We start from the raw sequence: 18,138 nt of genomic DNA on the forward strand, positions 1-18,138 counted from the left end.
GAACTAGTTAAATGTGAACAGAAAATCCAACACAACATACCCCAATCCATCAAAACCGTTGAGGAATAACTTTAAAAGTTTCCATCAGTTGTATTCTGCTCTACGTATTCTTAGTGTATGCAAGTTACTTACTCTAACTAGTACTGGTAACTTTCTCCATTTCAGTTACCCTCGAGCCAAAAAACACTGGTACAAAAATCGATCTCAAGGCTAAATCACGAAGCTGTGGAAAAGATTCAAGCACTTCAAGCAACATATTCACAGTGCAATATTACACCAGGAGTTCACCATGGGCTTAGAAGGGCGTGACAATCTTGTAGTGAATGTTGTCTACAGAAAGGAAGAATTGTCCTAAAACTGTTCAGTTTCTTTATGTACAATGAATTCGGGTATACCCTGTAGATTAGATCTGAATTGGTTCTCTTGTCTTACAACAATGTGAACTCCCTACCAGCAAAGTGAAAATTTGCTTCCTTCTAAGTTCATATTTACTCATTTTGCCGTGGCGGAGTTGTTGTCACAGCGCGTTACCAGGGGTCCCGGTTTCGAATCCCGCAAGGATGTTCTTTGTGAGTGTCCGTTCATCAATTTCATCATATATTTTCTCATCCTCATCTTCGCAATTAGCCAAAAGTGACGGAAATGAGAAGTGAAATAAACCGAGTCAAGTCATATTTACACATTTTAACTTACCAGCTTTAGTAGCCAGAACACATTAGGCTACTATATTGTTATTTCTTCCCCCTCTCTCTGTGTATATGTGTTTGCATTCTCCGATTAAACCCAGTTTACTTTTTGGCTGAACCTGTCTGACCACAACCCCAACACCCTTCTTTCAAAATTTCCTCACCCCCCCCCTATTTTTTTCAAAAAGGCCCAATTTATGCTAATTTTGGCTCTAAATATACCGTTACACCCCCTAAACATGAACCTACACCCGCTAAAAATGAAGCATTCTGGATAAACCATTGTCACTGACAGTTCCTATAATAATCATTGTTAACTTGGACTTGTAAGAAGATGGACCCAAGTGAGATAATTTATGAGATTTATGTTAACGACGTTTGCGTCTACCGTCTAAGCACCGTCATTCCTAAGATAGGAAGACAGCATACAAGAAGACATAATCGTTGATGGTTAGACTCACAACACAAGCATCAATATAATGAGCGTCTGTTTTCAATGCAAAGAATCTCGAAGAGAGAGAAAAAACTGCATTGATATTGCAATAAATTCCATCCTTATATCCTGTGCCCGCTGGGATTTGAATCGCAATCTTCCGGTTCCGATGATGGGTATAACCGCGTCTTTCCCTGGAGAGAAAGTAGAGCTGATGGGATATCTGTTATCTTTCAGTTTCCATCTTCAAACGCCGCCTCCTTTGGTCCATCTCATCTCCCTCCGCAGCAATCCTTCACCGAGGAACGCGGGGGGGAGAGAGGAAGAAAACAGTTCTGACGGATCACTCTAATCACCTAAAAAGCATATGTGCCTTATGAAGAGTTATTATTATATATGTCTTGGTGTTGGGATGAATGGGTGAGATTGATCAAACGAGCCTCAGGATCATTCTACGGACTTGCCTTGAGAGAAGGGACCAGAAAAAAAAAAGAGAAGGGGGAACGAGAGGTCATTTCGGATTGAATCCTTCCATTTATCAAAGATTTGATGCCGGTCAATGGGTGGCCGGGAGGGGACGAGTTGGAAGAGGTTGCGTCATAAAGTTATTACAAGCTTTGTGTAGCCCATTGCAAGGCTCCCTGACAGTTCTAAGAAAGATGTCGAGAGAATAAAAGACATTACTGATGATCATCTTTGTCTGTCCGGTCAGATTCTATTGTCTATACCATATGGGACTCTTCCATGATCTACAGCGTCTCGATTTTTCTCTATTCTTTCTCCTCTTATGCTCATCTTCATCGTTTTTTTCCTACCCTCTTTGGTTAACGGCCAGTTTTGGAGACCCAAGGATGTTTGCCAAGATGTATGATCATATATGAAAATAGCTGGAGGAACCGAAAAGAGAAAAAAACAAAAAGGACAAGGATAGAATCTGTGGTTCTCCCTAACTGTCTTTCGAAATCTTTCGCTGCGGATGGACTTTGCTGACTGTAGAGTTTGGTAGTGCACGGTCCTCAAGATTGAAATAGAGAGGGGGGAGAGTACCCAGAAAGGATTGGATCATTGTGAAAATATCACAAGCCATTTCTGAGGTTTCTTGAAGGAAAAGAAAGGGAGGAAAATTCAATGTCCCCATTTCCGTTCAGAGTCTCCTAGAAAGTAGACGCGAGTCCGAAACCAAGAATGATCCAAACAATTTTCAATCGAGACGAGGGCGAGACTACACTTAACCAAATTTAATGCGAACGAGGTCTACACTATTCATCGAGACCAGGCCGGAAACAAATTTTACTGATCGATTCTCAATTGAGTCTACACAAAAACAAACCTCCACTCATTAAGGCTTTAGCGATGCAAACCGAAAGGGACAAATGTTTATAATCAAGAAGAGTCAAAGACTGCTTATAGAAACTTAATCCACGCGAGGTGAAGAAGACTTCGACTTACCAACAAAAAAATGTCTTAACGTCTCGGAAATTTCAGAAGATATCATTACTGAATTTGCTGCATGAAACATTTTCCCTTTGACTTCAAAGAAAGAGATGCTTTTTAAAATATTACTTGCATTAAACTTATTGCTAAAATTACTTTGAAATAGGTTCACGAAGTCTTCCAAGCATCGTTGTGTAATAATAATATAAAGTTATCTCAAAAGGTGTTTCTTTCGATTGATTGACTGATTTGGTTTATTTTACTTTGATTTTCTACCACTTTTGGCTAAGATGATGGGATAAAATTGATTGAGGGACACTCACAAAGGACACACATTTCCAGGCAGGGGTGTGATAATTATTCCGCCACAGAGGCCAGCATGAGGCTAATTCAACTGATTGATCGATTAATTATGATTATTTTATTTCTGTTTTCTGTCACTTTTGCTGAATTTCTAAGATGAGGATGAATGATGATAAGATGAGCTGAATGAAGGGACAATCACAAACATATAGGGACGACACAACACGAGCCTCTACAAAGGATTGTAGTGGCTCCGGGTCCAGACACTAGGGCCTTGCTAGTCTGCAAAAAAAGGGGGCTTGAGTTGTCTTCGGAAAGGGTCACCACTTGGCTGATTCGAGTTCCGTGCAAGAGCAAGTTAATGCAAGTTTATGGACTTTGCTGAAATTCTTTCAGTTTGGAAGAACCAACGAATATTTACCGAAGCTGGTAATGGTGAATACTGGAAGATGGTAACGAAGGGTGGATGGAGGGAAACTTATCGACAGGTCAAGCGAACATAAGCGGAAAGCGAAACGGTCACGTGTGATTGATGAATGCGGAAGCGTATGAGGAAGAAGGAGGAAGGAGAATGCGGAGGAATAACAAGAGCGGTGACTTAATGACAGGAGAGTTGATTCTTATTAATGATCTTCCAGGCTTCATCGTCTGCATCCGAACCCCTTCTCCATTCATCCATCAGCAAGAAGAGGACTCTCGTTCCCGATATCCCATTGGTCAGTTGCATGTGACATTCATTAGTCAACGCAGAAGGCTACCCAAAGGTTATGCCCAAGCATATGTTCCTCCTGTTAAAGCAGGGCTCATTGTATCGTCGCGTTGAGATGGGAGGCAAGAATCACCAATGTCTGCTATGATGAGCTGGCTCCCGTAAAGCGACAGTAACTCGGATGCGAGTCACGTAGGCGTACTTCTCCAATTGCCGATTTCCAACAGATACGTCAGAACAGGATTTTGCGCTTTATCCATGCGCTAGACTCACTGGCTTGACCCTTGTGATAACAACAGACTTTGTGGAAGTAATCTGGCTCTACAAAGCAGAAAGATCAACATGAAAATATTAGTCCGTGGTGTAGTGTGTATAGTACAGCAAGCTACGAAGCCAGGATCCATGTTTCGAACCTAAGCTTTGGTATGCGTGTTCTTTGTGAGTATAACTAACTAACTCTCTAGCCTTCTTAAACCCGAAGGTTCATGGCTGCAGCAATACAAGCCGTCTATCTGTCCCTATCCTGGGCAAGATCAATCCAATCTTTTCCATCCTTACTTGATTTTCTTTAGGTCCATCTTAACGTTCTCTCTCCATCTATGTCTTGGCCTTCCTACAGGTCTCTTACCATCATAGTTTTTCATCTATGTAGGCATTGCTTGCATTGTAGAATTATTTCTCTTGTAGTCTACGGCTATTGCAAGCTTAAAACCACAGATTTTTGTTGTGACGTTTCAGGAGAACATACGCTCCCTTCATCAGACATTTATTTTTAGTTTCACTAAAAAAAATTAAACAAAAAAGAATCAGTTATACAATGGATGTTGTCAATGTTACATTGTTGTAATATTGCAACTTAACTGTGAAAACAAGCAGGAAATTAGGAATACCAAGTATCATCAGGCAATTCAAAATCATCATTGCTTTCACAGAATATCTTGATGTTTTCCGTTACATTAAATCTTAAAGATGGTGGCTTACTCCATTTGTGAAAAAGAAAACTCCATAGTGGGTCTATGTTACCATTTTCATTACTTAATTTATTCCAGTGTTCTTCTGCAATGAACTAAGCTTCCCAGACATTCAAATCTATGTTTCCCGTCTATTTTGTCTATTTCATTAGTTTTTTTAAAAAAATTGACAAAACGAGGCAGAAACATCAATCAATTTGTCACTGATAAAAAAAATCGTAGTAAATCTATTATACTGCACATGGATTTTATAGACACCCTGTAGACAAACCTGACTCAGGGATATACATATTACTGGGTTAATAGCTAGAGCACGCCTTTGTTGGACCAATTCCTTACATTGTACAAATCTGAGCCTTTCCTGAGTTTCAACGTTACAAATCATTACAAACTTGCAAATTATACCTTTCAATCTTGTCAAATATCACGTGTGATACATTATACACGCATTTTTCTAATGTTACATCCCACGAATTTCCTCCTTTCGATTTTTGTTCATAAGGAGGAATGCTTTCATGATCTCACGCAAGGTTTAGATTAGTGTTGCCAACCTTAATATCCAAAATTTTACTTTTCTTCCTATAATTTCTCCTTCATCATTACACATTGAAACCAACAGACCTTCAACAAATTTATTATTGTAATATGTTGTATGCACGCAATATAGGATTCAAACTGTTAATTTCCAGCTTTTTTTTTACCAAGATTTTTAAAGCGAAATTATGCCCAGATAGCGTAACCGGGAATGGACTCGCAGTTTAAAATTGGATCTAAACCACCAGAAATCGAACCCACGATTCCTTAATTACACGCCCTGGAGGCAACGTTGTACACCATGCGTATCCACAGACACTAGAAATGACATCATTATGAAGCCAACGATCCAACGAGCCAAATAGCTTCAAACACTTCTCTTCCCCAGCAAAATTTAACCCAGATCTATCGAGGAAATTTTCACTTGCTTTGGCAACACTGTGTTGCACATGCATGAAGAATCTTGTCACGACTCCTCTATCAGTCAGCAATCAGTTTCCGGATGTTGATATTAATTTGAGACGAGAAATATTTTTGAAATTGTAATATCTCATCTGCAAGGATGATATTTTTATTCTTTTTGTTTATCTGAAAACCACGGCACGAAGAGCTGGGCACGAGAGTATGGATGTTGGAATTTGCATCGAGATGAAAAGTATGTTCATCGTGATGATTTTGTTACAAGTGGAACGCATGTTCGTGCAGCAAGTTTAGGTCTCTCTGCTGGGATCAGCAAATCCAGCACTGCAGTGTTTGTTTTGTTTACATAGAACATAAAAGTTTGTTCTTGATAGACCTGCAGTACATTAGTTGTCGGAATTCGAACCCATGTACTTCCATTACAAACCCTTAAGGCTCTCAGCAAAGACATTTTCGAAAATGCCTGAAAATTCTAAGAAGCGGAATAAATTCTGAAAATTCAAAATTCCCCAAACCCGAGAGAGTTGAATTCGTTGTTGTCTTGATATTAGTAAACGATCCATCTAAAGCAACTGTCACTTTGAAATTAATAACAAGTTATAGAGTCCTTTATGCTTCCATACAATTACAAACAGAAACGTAAAGGGTGGTCTTTTTGGAAGGAATCCTTGATACCAACCTCTCTCCTCGCAGTGCACTCTGGGTAACGAGGCTCTGGCGACAGAAGCAGGCAGGACGATTCTCTGTAGTGCTGTCCTGTTTTGTTTTTATGTGTATTAAGTTATTCTGAACGCGCACAGCCTTGGCTTATATGATCGGTGTGCCTATATTTAATTTTCGTCTTCATAGACTGCAGCGCCAGGATATATTTGTCCTTGGAAAATATACAAACTCCATGCTTCCCCGCGGCTTAACATTCGACACCAGAGCCACTGCTTTCAGGGCAGAGCTACAAGTCTCGTATTCTTGGTATAACATTCATCTACCCATGAAGAGTTTTAATCGACACACTTTGTCTTTTAATTTATGAGACTTGCTCTAAGCTTCAGGTTTGATTAGAGGCTGTATCTGCTTAAATCTAGATGAGTGCAAATAGCCTAAGTGCTGACAAAACCAAATTTTTAATTTTAATCAACCAGCAAATAACTAATATTTGCTCTGTAAAACAAGTGCTGCTTTGTTTTTCATTTCATTAAAAGTGGAAATTGTGCATGATCATTCATCAGTAACTGCTGTTATGATTTAAAATATAAAATTGCTTACCTACTCTGGTAAGATCCTCTTGTCAGATGTTACCTCGGGGGAGGGGGGGCGATTTCCAGAACATCTGAAAAGAAAAATGCATGTTTCTCAATTGTCAGGTTTTGGTTATGAGTGCAAACTTAGAGAGCAAGAAGACATAATAATACATTTACAATTGTAGCACAAAAATAACCACTACAGAACCATTTGAGGCATAGTGGTTTGAATCAAAATCTAAACTGTAGGTCCAATTCCGATTAGTCTATCATGAGTTTAAATCGAGCCTTGAAAATATTCTCAAACCTGTTAAACTTGCTGATAAGAGACAGAATATTTGAGTCTTCAAAAATATTAGGCTTATTTCAAAATATCTGGTAGAAGCGAATACCCTTCCCGTTGGGCCGCGCCTACAACGAAATATAAACGAAGGAAAACAACGCTGGGAAAGAGTCGAGGAGAAAGCTGAAAAGAAAGCCGAAAGTTGCTTTCTTCCTTCAGAGAGTAGACTGAGGGGGAGAGAAGGGGGAGGGGATCCTAGAGACAAATCTCAACCGCTGCAAATCAGAAGAACTCTGCAGAAGGATAAGTAAACTGTAGGTAGTGGAAGAGATGTACAAGTGCATAGTGCGGCAAATTGAACTCGTATTTAATGTTGTTACGGATTAGTCCTGTTTGTCTCTCTCTCCCTCTTTCTTGTTCTTCCAACTCCCATTCCTCCTTCCTCCCAGTCCCCAAAAAGCTTCATCTTTTCTTCTCCTGCTAGCACAAAGCTCGCTATTACTTTGTCTAATCTCTCGCTGGCAGTGTTACCAACTACATCGCCGGCTAACTCCAGGGAATGAGTAACTCGAGGAAGGAGGAGGATTCCAAACTTGGTTAATTTGTAGACGATGTATCTGCAGCAGATGGAACAAGAAGGAGCACAATTGCAAGAATCCCGGGTAGGTAATCCCAGAAAACATGGCTCCGGTATTTTTCCCTTCTCCAAGTTGGAGAAGCCAGATTACCTTAGGCAATACAATTTGTCAGCTGCAGCAGAATCGGCCCAAATATTGGATAAGGACAAGGGAGGCTTGAGGAAATAGATCTGGAAGGAAATTCTGCTTCTTGAAAAGTTCTTGCTTCTCCTTGACAACTTTTTCAACTTGTGACTCCATAACTCTAATGCACTGTATTCATACACTCGTCGTTATGTTTTCTAAACAGAATCAGAGGCAGAGAGGAGTTAAGACTTCCAACTATGTATACTGTCAACCAAGATACATTTTCATCACTACCAGGCATTCGTTCGTGTCCGTTAAAACAACATTCAATACTGTAACAGAAATATTTCTATTAATTTCTTTAATATAAATTGTTCAGGATACAAGTAACGCATCGTGTTTTGAAATGCCATGAATGCAATCGCTAAGAACGCGTGTAACATTTGTCAAACTGAATGTATCCGGATCATTATGAAGAAATACTTTGCTAATTTTGACTACATAAAGGGTAGTACATTAAAAATGTGATTCAAGAACTTCATACGATGGGGAAATCTACTAAATCGCAAGGTTTCTAGATTTGTTATTCTCACATTTAAATCCGTGCATAAAAAGACGAAGTTGCCTTCCCGTTGGCGTAGTGCCTTGTAATCAAGGAACTCAGGCTTTGTTCCCGGAAGAGGTATATTGCGCAGTGTTTTTCGGATCCCACTTTAAACATTAAGTCGAGTCCCGATTAGCCTATCTGTGCACAAAGTGGACTTAAAACAAACTTTGCTTTGATTTGAAAAAGACAGAGCTAACGAACTGTTTCATAAAATACAAATCCTACAAATATCAATTTTTAAATGTATATTCTATTCAAAATATAACAGTCAAATTTTCTTTAGAACGAGAAAATTACTCATACAAGTGTTGCAAAATGCAACAACAACTTGTGAAAAGTGAAAATTCAGTAGAGCAGATATTGGAGCACTGTATGTTCGGGAATTATGAATATGTAGTTTTTGTTTTCTTACCTCCATTGTTACTGCTACTACTACTACTAGTAATAATAATTGGCACCCCTAATACGGGAATGCAAATATTAACATTTCCTTCACATCTAGATCCAGCAATATATGACATCCAGTTTCCAAAGTAAAAGTTTAATTAGAACACTGCCTCATGAACCACCCCTACGGGCAAACCTCTGCAAAAGTGTTATATTATCTAATATGGTCGAGTGTCAACAATAAAAAAAAAATATTTGCAAATTGCTAATTTCAGAATGTCTAAAATCATGAGGTGAAAGGAATGAAGTATTCAACATGATTCACTTTTCAGGGAAGAAAATGCATCAAAACACACTTTCCGTCGGCCTGCGTTCTTCGTGGAATTTTTCAGGAGACAAATCTTCAACCATGATGTCAATACAGAAAAGTGGTTGTGTCTCCTGTTATGCCTCTGGCTGATATTCCCCTGGGAGTAGGGTTTCAATCGTCACATCTCCTGGGCGAAACGTTTTCCTATTCGTCATCCTTCAAACGCAAGACTCCAGGGGGAGCCTGCATCACGTCTTGAGAACCACCGCGGGAGAAGAAAGGAAGAAAGAAGCGATGAAATATTGAATTCTGAATAAGTAGGTTAGATACCCCCCAGAGTCTATTTGCTTCCAGGAGATTTTTCTTCCTCTTCTTCTACGTCTCCGCATCTGAGGCTCGTGTTATGTGGAAGTCTCGCGCTCGTCGCAGTCGCTGAAAGTTTAAAAATGTTCTTTCTTCGTCTTCTTCTATCACCTCATACCCTCCAGGAAAATATCTTTTACTTTTGGAGATGCTCTTTTCTTTTTTCTACTTTCCTTCTTAAGGCCGTGAAGTCACAGTGTATATACTTCGCAGGCGAAAGCAGATGGAATATATTTTGGCGTCTTCCTGACGGCACGAATCAAATCTGATAGACTGTGTCCTCTTTTTCTTCTTCTTGTTTTTTTCACCTTCTTTTCCTCTTAGAGGGATGGTGGTGAATAGAGATACGGGGCGGTGGAGGATCCCTTGCTTCTTGAAAGCCGTGATTCCCCATGGGGAATCCCCGAGCTGAGGTGGACCGGCTCCAGTGGCAACCCTGAGAGAGACACTGAGGGCCACTTAAGTGTTCTTTGAAGCGACAGGGTTTTCCTTTTTCTGACGTACGTGTTCCCCAATTATTAGCGTGTTTCATAAGCTGTTTCGCCCTTTTTTTTTTTAGGTCCCTCGATGTGAGAGAGGGAGGAAAAGGGAATCCCTAGCGATATTTCCCCAACTGTGCTCGCTGGAAATTCCCTTGCGTAATAAAACTCTCCTTCCTAACCCGCAAGGACATATACATATTTCCCTTTTCGCAAAAACATTGCGAAGATTTCAAATCGACAAGTGGCAGGTTCCGAATAGCAAACCTCCCCCACAGTAACGTTACATAACACCCCCCTTCCTTCCTTTTAAATCACCTTACATATATCCTCCCCTACAACCGCAGCTTCCAAACTCATAACCTGTATCACATCTTCCACAACTTCTCTCCATCCGTCTTTTATCTCTTCTGGACTTGACTGATGCCTTTTTAAATTCTTTCTCGTTCTCGCCAGAACGAGCGTGCAACCATGCCTCAAGGGTCACATCAATAAGTCAACCAAAAATGGATTTTTCAATCCCACGTAAATGACGACCAGGATATTCTTTTTTTGGCTTTTATCTCCGCGTGGGCCCCTCTCCTTCCGGCCCTATCTTTCGCCTCCTCTTATTTATTCCGCTCTTGTCCGATTCTGAGCAAGAAGGACCCAAAGCTTCCCCCGTTCCCTGGAGTTCGATTTTCTCGCATCCAGAATTATAGCCGGGATTACAAGGAATATGGATGTCGTAGTATGTCGATGGCTTTTATGACATGGAGGTTAGAGGATACTGCAGGAATATATAGACTTTATAAGAGTGAGTGTGAGAGAGGGAGCTAGGAAGGGATAGAGTATATATAACGACCGACGGTCAGTGATATCTTTACCGTTTTTGCCCCCCAGAGGTCTCTCAGGGCTATACAGAACCTTCCCCACTCTTATTCACCACGGTACAGGGTGATATTAAAGTTCTGTATCCGTCATTTAGGCGTGGGTCTGAAAAACATCACATGTTGTAACGAACCTGAGAGTTTAAGGTTTTATATTTGTAAGAAGTTAAGATTTTAAAAATGTTTGTTACTGCAAATAATGTGCAAGTTGTCACAGACAACTATAGTTAGATTGATACAGTTGTGTTTGGAACTTGTATACCTAGTCTGGTCATAAATACTGTTACACATTATTTTGTTAATAAATTGAATATGGTTTCAGATTTTTAAATGTTTATTTTAGTATGTTGCACTTACATATATTACACGCAAATAGAACCAATCAGTTTCCAAAATGTACACTTTACGCCCTCACACAGGCTCGAAGTCTCCCTGGTCAGGCGTCTATTGCAGCACGGATGGTCTTGATGGGAAAGTCCGCCCCTGCTGCTATCGAGGAGCGCTTTTAACTTTCAATTATAGGGTGCCTCTTCTTGCAGATAGTCCCCTCTAGCTCTTGGCACCATTTTTTTGTCCAAGGTACTGAGAACATGGCTATCAGATGGCCAATCAAAAGTGGAGATGAAATCGAGTACACTGGTCTCCAGTCACCGTCGCGTCATCCTTGCCTTATGATCTGGGGCAGAATATTTCTTGAACATCCAGGATTCATTGTGAAACATTGTTTGGTTCAACAGTGTCACGAGAGGGTCCAGGACACTATCCACATACACTTTCGTACGGCTTTTAAGCCCTTTTCTAAAAAAATGAGACCTGGTGGAACTCTCATAGTTCACCCCCACCAAACCATGACTGAGCAGGGCTGATGGCATCTCTGATTTTTGGGAACTCTCTCACAAACGTCTCGAGAGTTTGAAGCATACACACTTTCATTTTGGCGGTTAAAACTTTATTCAGTGGTGAACAATTCCTTATCAGTGAAGAGAATCCTGCAATGCCCATTGGCAACGTACCGCTGCAGGAGCCATCTCGATTTCAGTTCCCTCTGCTTCTTCACTTCTGCCGTCAGGAAATTTCCAGTACTCCACCGGCAAGCTCCAATTCCAAGGTCTTCATTAAGTACCCTGAACATTGATTGTTATGAAATGTTCAGCTCCTGTGCCATTATCATCTGCTTCTTGATGGGATTTCGGCGGATGCGAGCCATCACTGCTTTAACAGCCGCAGCTGTTCATACGGTGTGAAGTCGACCAACTCTTGGGCGATCTTTCATGCTACCAGTATCAGTGAATCTCTGGATTGTCTGATATGCAAACCTTTTGCTGATCTTCGGGATTTTAGGAGCTGGAAAATCTCAGTGAGTGACTTCCGAACCATATGCAGAGCAAATTCCGGCTACTCTGTTTCATATTCGCCTCACTCCATGCTAAGCACAAGAAGATAGACGCTTGCTCTTTCACAGATGAACACACAGTGGTCAGGAGTGAACTTCAGCACAAGCTTGGTTCTTGAGCCTGACTATCGGATGTACAGTGGTGGAAAAAAGTTCTTCCCCATAAGACTTTAATGGCAGTAAATAATGCCGGAAAGGTAGGCAACACACATTGCACCTTTAGGTGATCGGGTGATTCAGTCTGTCTCAAGGAGCAACTCGTCTTTCATGCAATAGCCAACAGACACAGGAAATGTAGAAAAGTCACGTGACTTGTCAGGTGGAATGTTGTTCGTCATAAAATCGCCTTTTCTCAAGCCAGGTCGCAGAACCGACAAGAGTTATAGCCTATGTCCGAAAATCATTCCCCTAAAACCGTCGAACGAAACGCTAAAATAATTCTTGCCTTAATTTTATAAGGCTACTATACTATATGTGCCGCAGTAGCTCGGTCGTTAGGGAGTTTGATTACCATGCGAGAGATCTGAGTTCGATCCCCGACTGGGGAGAATTGGAATTTTGTCCACCTGTTCAAGTGGCTCCGGCGCCCACCCAGCGTCGTATAAAATGGGTACCTGTAGGAAGCTTGGGGGGGGGAGGAGGTAAAGGCGGCCAGGGGCGTGGTGCTGATCACATTATTACCACCTTCGGCCGTAACAAGAAAGTGTGGGACCCTAACTCCGCACCCCCTACACGCCTTCATGGCTTGGTTCAAAGCACAAGGTAGCACTTTGCTTTTTCATTTACTATACGTCCCGATTTTATCGGAACAGAACTTTCTAATTTCTACGTGGACATTCTTCCAAGTTCCGTAGGGATGTGAATAGGCTCCAGTTTTTCTTGACACAATTCATCCATGTTATATTTCATTATAAAAAACACGGCCGATATCCTGTGTGTGTGTGTGTGTGTGTGTGTGTGGAGGGGGGGCGCTAAAATTCAAACATGTGAGATGATACTTTTCTCACTACTCCATTCTCAGATTCTTCGTATCAGAAATAAATCTTAATTCCACACACTGAAAATGTATCACTTCCTACATCTTAGCACGCAAATATCTAGCAGCAGGTAGGCAAACTGTAGGTGCATTCGCGATTAGTCTTACTGTGCATAAAGTGGACTTAGACACCATATCAACCAACCAACACAATCCCGTTATTGTCCAGATTATTGAAATAAGAAGCTTCGTCGCGAATAACATAAGCAGGAAGACAATGTGAAATTACCGAACAGAAACAGAACCTAAAACCTAGAACGGCTAGATTGGATTAAATCGACGATACAGCACGCGTTCTGAAATGAAGAAGAATACGAAAGTTGAAGGACCTCGATATACACACACACTTTTCCTCCCCTCAATGGTAAGATATCTTTCTTTCAGAGAAGGCTTAACGTAGGCCTTCAAGGCCACGACGAGAAAGCGTTTTACATGCAATGGCGGAACCGAAACACAGGTCTAGTTTGATATGAAAGCTGTGTTCCTCCTTATTTCGTACGTCATTGATAACAGGAACACGGGCCTCGCCTGCTCACCCTAGTTTCGTAGAGCAGACGCCTGTTTGCCACCCTTTGGTTCAGTGACCTTCGCTCGTAGTTAGCAAGAGTGAATGACTCACCAGATACCTGTTGCCTGTGAGCTTATACAAGAATAGATATTTCATTAGCGTCTGTAAGTATTGTTTCATCTTCAGTTATTATCAGTTAACGTTCGAATTGTTTCCTAATTGTTACGTTATTTATAAATTAGTTCTCGAGAGTGAGCTTTCTATCTATTTGCACGGGGGGGGGGTATACAGCCTGCATGTATTATTTTTTCCTGAAACAAGAAGAAATTCAAAGACAAAAAAAAAAAGTCGTAGAAGAGTAGTTAACAAAAAAAAAGAAGAAAACGAAAATGTAAATGTTTAAATAAATTATTGTATAGATCGAGTGAATAATATTTTCTCACGGGGCCTCCTCGATGGCGTAATGATAACGTCGTCACCTTATAATCAAGGGATCCAGGGTTCGATACACGGTGGATGCACGTAGTAGTTCGTATGCCATTTTAAACTGAAGGTCCAGTCCAGATTAGCTTATCTGTGCAGAAAAAATAAAAAAGAAATTGTCACAGTGTAAGAAAATTTAATGTTCAACCACATACAAAAGGGAATAATTTATTCCATGTTGGAGTTCACATTTATAGCCAACACAATTATGGATCGCAACGTATTTTCTAAGATCCATTTTAATTATACGTGCATGATAAAATAACAGAAGTTGAGAAAAGAGAAAGTCAAGTGAAACACAGATGTCTTCTCCAGAATTTCAAATCTCGTTACGTAAGGTTCTGGGTTGAAGTCCCGGGCAGGCATCACTTTCTTGTTCTTGCCGTTTTATCTGCTTTATTTCATCATAAATCATCGTTATGGTTTACCTACAGGGGAAGAATAATGACAATTGCCAATACAAAGCCAATAACGAACAGAACAACACAGTAGCGTACGCAGGATTTCATCAAGGGGGTGTTATATATAAAACTTGTTCGAAATTCACATTACCATTGTTTTATGATACTTTAATTAAATAATAATTCTCACAATTAAATAATAATACTTATAATTAATTAATTAGCTGAATTAATACTAATAATACTACTAATACCACTACTACTATTAAGTAGTAGAGATCTACATAAATATAGTATTTATGAAAGCAATAAAACGAAATTAATTTCTAGTAATTCGATTTTTAACAAATTCTAGAGCATTTTTTCTTTCTTACGAAATAATTGTCTACTCAACGAGATGAGACATTTTAAGTGTGAAGAAAATCCATAAAAACAAGAAAATATATTAACATAAATTGAAATAATCAAAGTACGGAACTCATCCAAGAAGCTGCGGGGGGTCTGGTCAGTAGGGCATCTGACAACCATGCGGGAGATCCGGATTCGATTCCCGGAATTGGTTGGAATTTTTCCGGCTTTGTCGCCGCATAAATATCCCCGATAATTCAAATTTGGATTGTCTCACTGTTGTTACCAACGTAACATTTTACAATAGTTAAGCTTATTGTCGTTCGAATTCAGAAATTCAAACGTGCCGCGGGAAGGCGGACTGGTGACTGAGTTATTCTTGTCGGCCTAGCCATTGTCTATACATTAGCCAAGTTCAACGAACCAAGAACTTTCTTTAGTTAATGCTCATTGTTCACACACAAAAATACATGATCATTGAACATTGTTGCAGCCGAGATACAAAACAACTTTTTTGCTCTTTAAAATCATAGTTGCCCTTATATATTATTTTCAAGAATTCGTGTTTATTTTCAAGGCATTCACTCTTAAAGACGCGTGTTTGGAATGCAGTGCTTTTCTCCGTGCCGCATGGGAATAATAATTCAAATTATTATTATATTATTATTATTAGTAGTAGTAGTACTGCCGCAGGTCCTTGACAGTGATAAATTGGTCATTTTTATTTTTTCCACAGCATTTTTCATAATATTTCAAAAGCTCAAGGGGGGTTTAAACCCCGTAACCCCCCCTTGCGTACGCCACTGGCACTCAATTAGGCAGATGTCAAGAAAGAAACAAGACTTTACAGTGTCTCCGTCTCTCGGTTTCTCGAATTGAAAATTGGTCTCCCGTTCTCGGTCTCGGCTAGTTAAATATAGAAATCGAAAAAAGTATGTGAAGATACATATATTTCATATATCCCGGTTTTATAGGAGATTTCGTGAGAGATGAAATAAGTACTCTTCGATCATGTTTATTTTTATTAGTTTTGTTACGTAACATCACTTTTCTTCCTAGTCGCGGACGAGTGACCATTACATGAAATTAATGACGAAATACTCAAACACCTGTGACAAGGACGGTACTCAAATCCGGGTACTTTGGTGACGAGATCGAAGGTTGACCACTTAATGAGCTTGCCCACCGAGTCTGCTTAATGTTGCTTGTGTCAGGTAATTCGAAATAACTGTCAATATCCCACATTCATTATCATTTGTTTCATAATTTATCTTATTGATGTTATTAACCTGAAGTCGAAGAAATAGTTGAAAGGCAATAATGGAAGATGGAATGTCTCTGATGTTACTTCGTGTCGAATAATATGACGTGATATTATGATATGAATATATTAATAATATAATATGTCTAGTCATTCCATTGATTGATCCCAATTACGCACACAAAATATGGTATAATGTCCACTCCTAACCAACCTCCGTGGCGGAGTGGTTAGCACAGCGCGCTACGACAGCATGGGTCCCTGGTTCGAATCTCGGCTTTGCCATGGGTGTTCTTGGTGAGTGTCCGTTAGTCAATGTCATCATATCATCACTCATTACTCATCTTCATCGTCGCTATTTGCAAAAAGTGAAAGAATAGCAACACTAAATAACAAAAATCCAATCAGATTGAACATCTTCACCGATTTATTCTATACCGTACCAAATTCCCAGTTTATTACTGCATCTTGCTTCATTTTACAGCATCTCAATTGTTTTCCGATTCGAAAAAATCTGGAATGTTGATCAGTTGATTGTGCATTGTTTCGTTGTTTCGATTGTTTAATTAACGTCGCATTGATTAGTTTTAGACCAATCGTGACAGAGGGAATCGAGAGCACAAAGGAAGGGGAAAAGACAAGTTAGAGACCACGCCTCTCTTTAAAGGTAGCATTCCGTGAATACGACTGAAGTGACTGCAGAATATTGTGGATAAAATTTGTTTCGCTTTTTTCTTTTATTTCTGTTTCAGTTATTTTACTTCGCTTTTCTTCTACCACTCGTGTTAAATGTGTCTGTGAGTAAACTCGTGAAATGGACGATGGGACAAAAAAATCTATGCCTCTCCCACGGTTCGAAACTGTGACCACAAAATATTGTCTTATTTTTAAAATTTACGCTAAATATGGTTTCACTCGTGTCTTTCTCAAGGCGTTCCATTACCTCTCCGATGACGTAGTGATAACGTCTTCGACATGCAATCAAAGGCTTCCGAATTCAATACCAGATAGAGAAACAATTAGCGTGTGTTCTTCTTGAGGCCACGTAGCACCCAGCTGTTGTTTGTTGTTGCTGGGGCATGAGTCATGTGACTCATGCTATCAATGCTCAATCCTTCCCGAGAACTCAGATCCACCAGACAAACTTAAGCGAATAATTTGTTATTTGGGTTGCATAAACAACAGGCTTTAAGACGTTACGAAATTCTAGGTCCCGTGGCCCAGGTAATTCTTTCTCCGACTGTACAGTAGAAGCTGAAAGTTTGTAACAGTATTTATGGCCAGACTAGGTATATGTTTATGAATACGTCATAATCTGTTCGTGTTGACGTCACTTTCTCATCTCAGCAGAGTAAGTGAACCCACCTGAATGTTTCTCACCTGACGAGAGACTCAGTTAGAAAACAGGTGAAGGTGAAAAATAAACAGAAACGTGGTAACGGTTTATGGAATGCCAGAATAGTGTCATTGGTAATTATTTCCGTTTCATTCTAGCTATACTCGGAAATAATAATTAAGTACAGAAACTTTCGTGTATTTACGTTTGTCTTGTCCAACGCTAATTCTATATGCAAGTGTGTTTAGTGATTGTGATGTGATTTTATATACTATAGAATTGTTTCTCTTCAGGCAGAAAGGTAAGCAAATCTGTACCTTGTAAGTCCATATACGATAGGAAATATAAGTGATTATAAAACTGCTTTTAACTTTGAATACTTTGTTGTGTTTCTGTTCTACCCAGCAAGCCTTGATGAGTGATAAAGAGTCGCATGTTCCCGACACAAGGAGCAGCGGACTAACTTTGTAACGACTGGTGTCCAACTGGAGTACGTTTCAATGTTCAGTCACAGACGCTTCTGACTTGCAACGATATGATTTTCAATCAATAGGAGCGTAAGTCATTCATTATCCAGAAAATAAAGAGTACATCAAATCCAAACTGACGCTAATTTTCCTTGAAAAAAAATCTACACTCATT

This window comes from Lepisma saccharinum, chromosome 17 (genome assembly GCF_977018435.1).
Source record: "Lepisma saccharinum chromosome 17, izLepSacc3.1, whole genome shotgun sequence".
Classification (NCBI taxonomy): Eukaryota; Metazoa; Arthropoda; class Insecta; order Zygentoma; family Lepismatidae; genus Lepisma; species Lepisma saccharinum.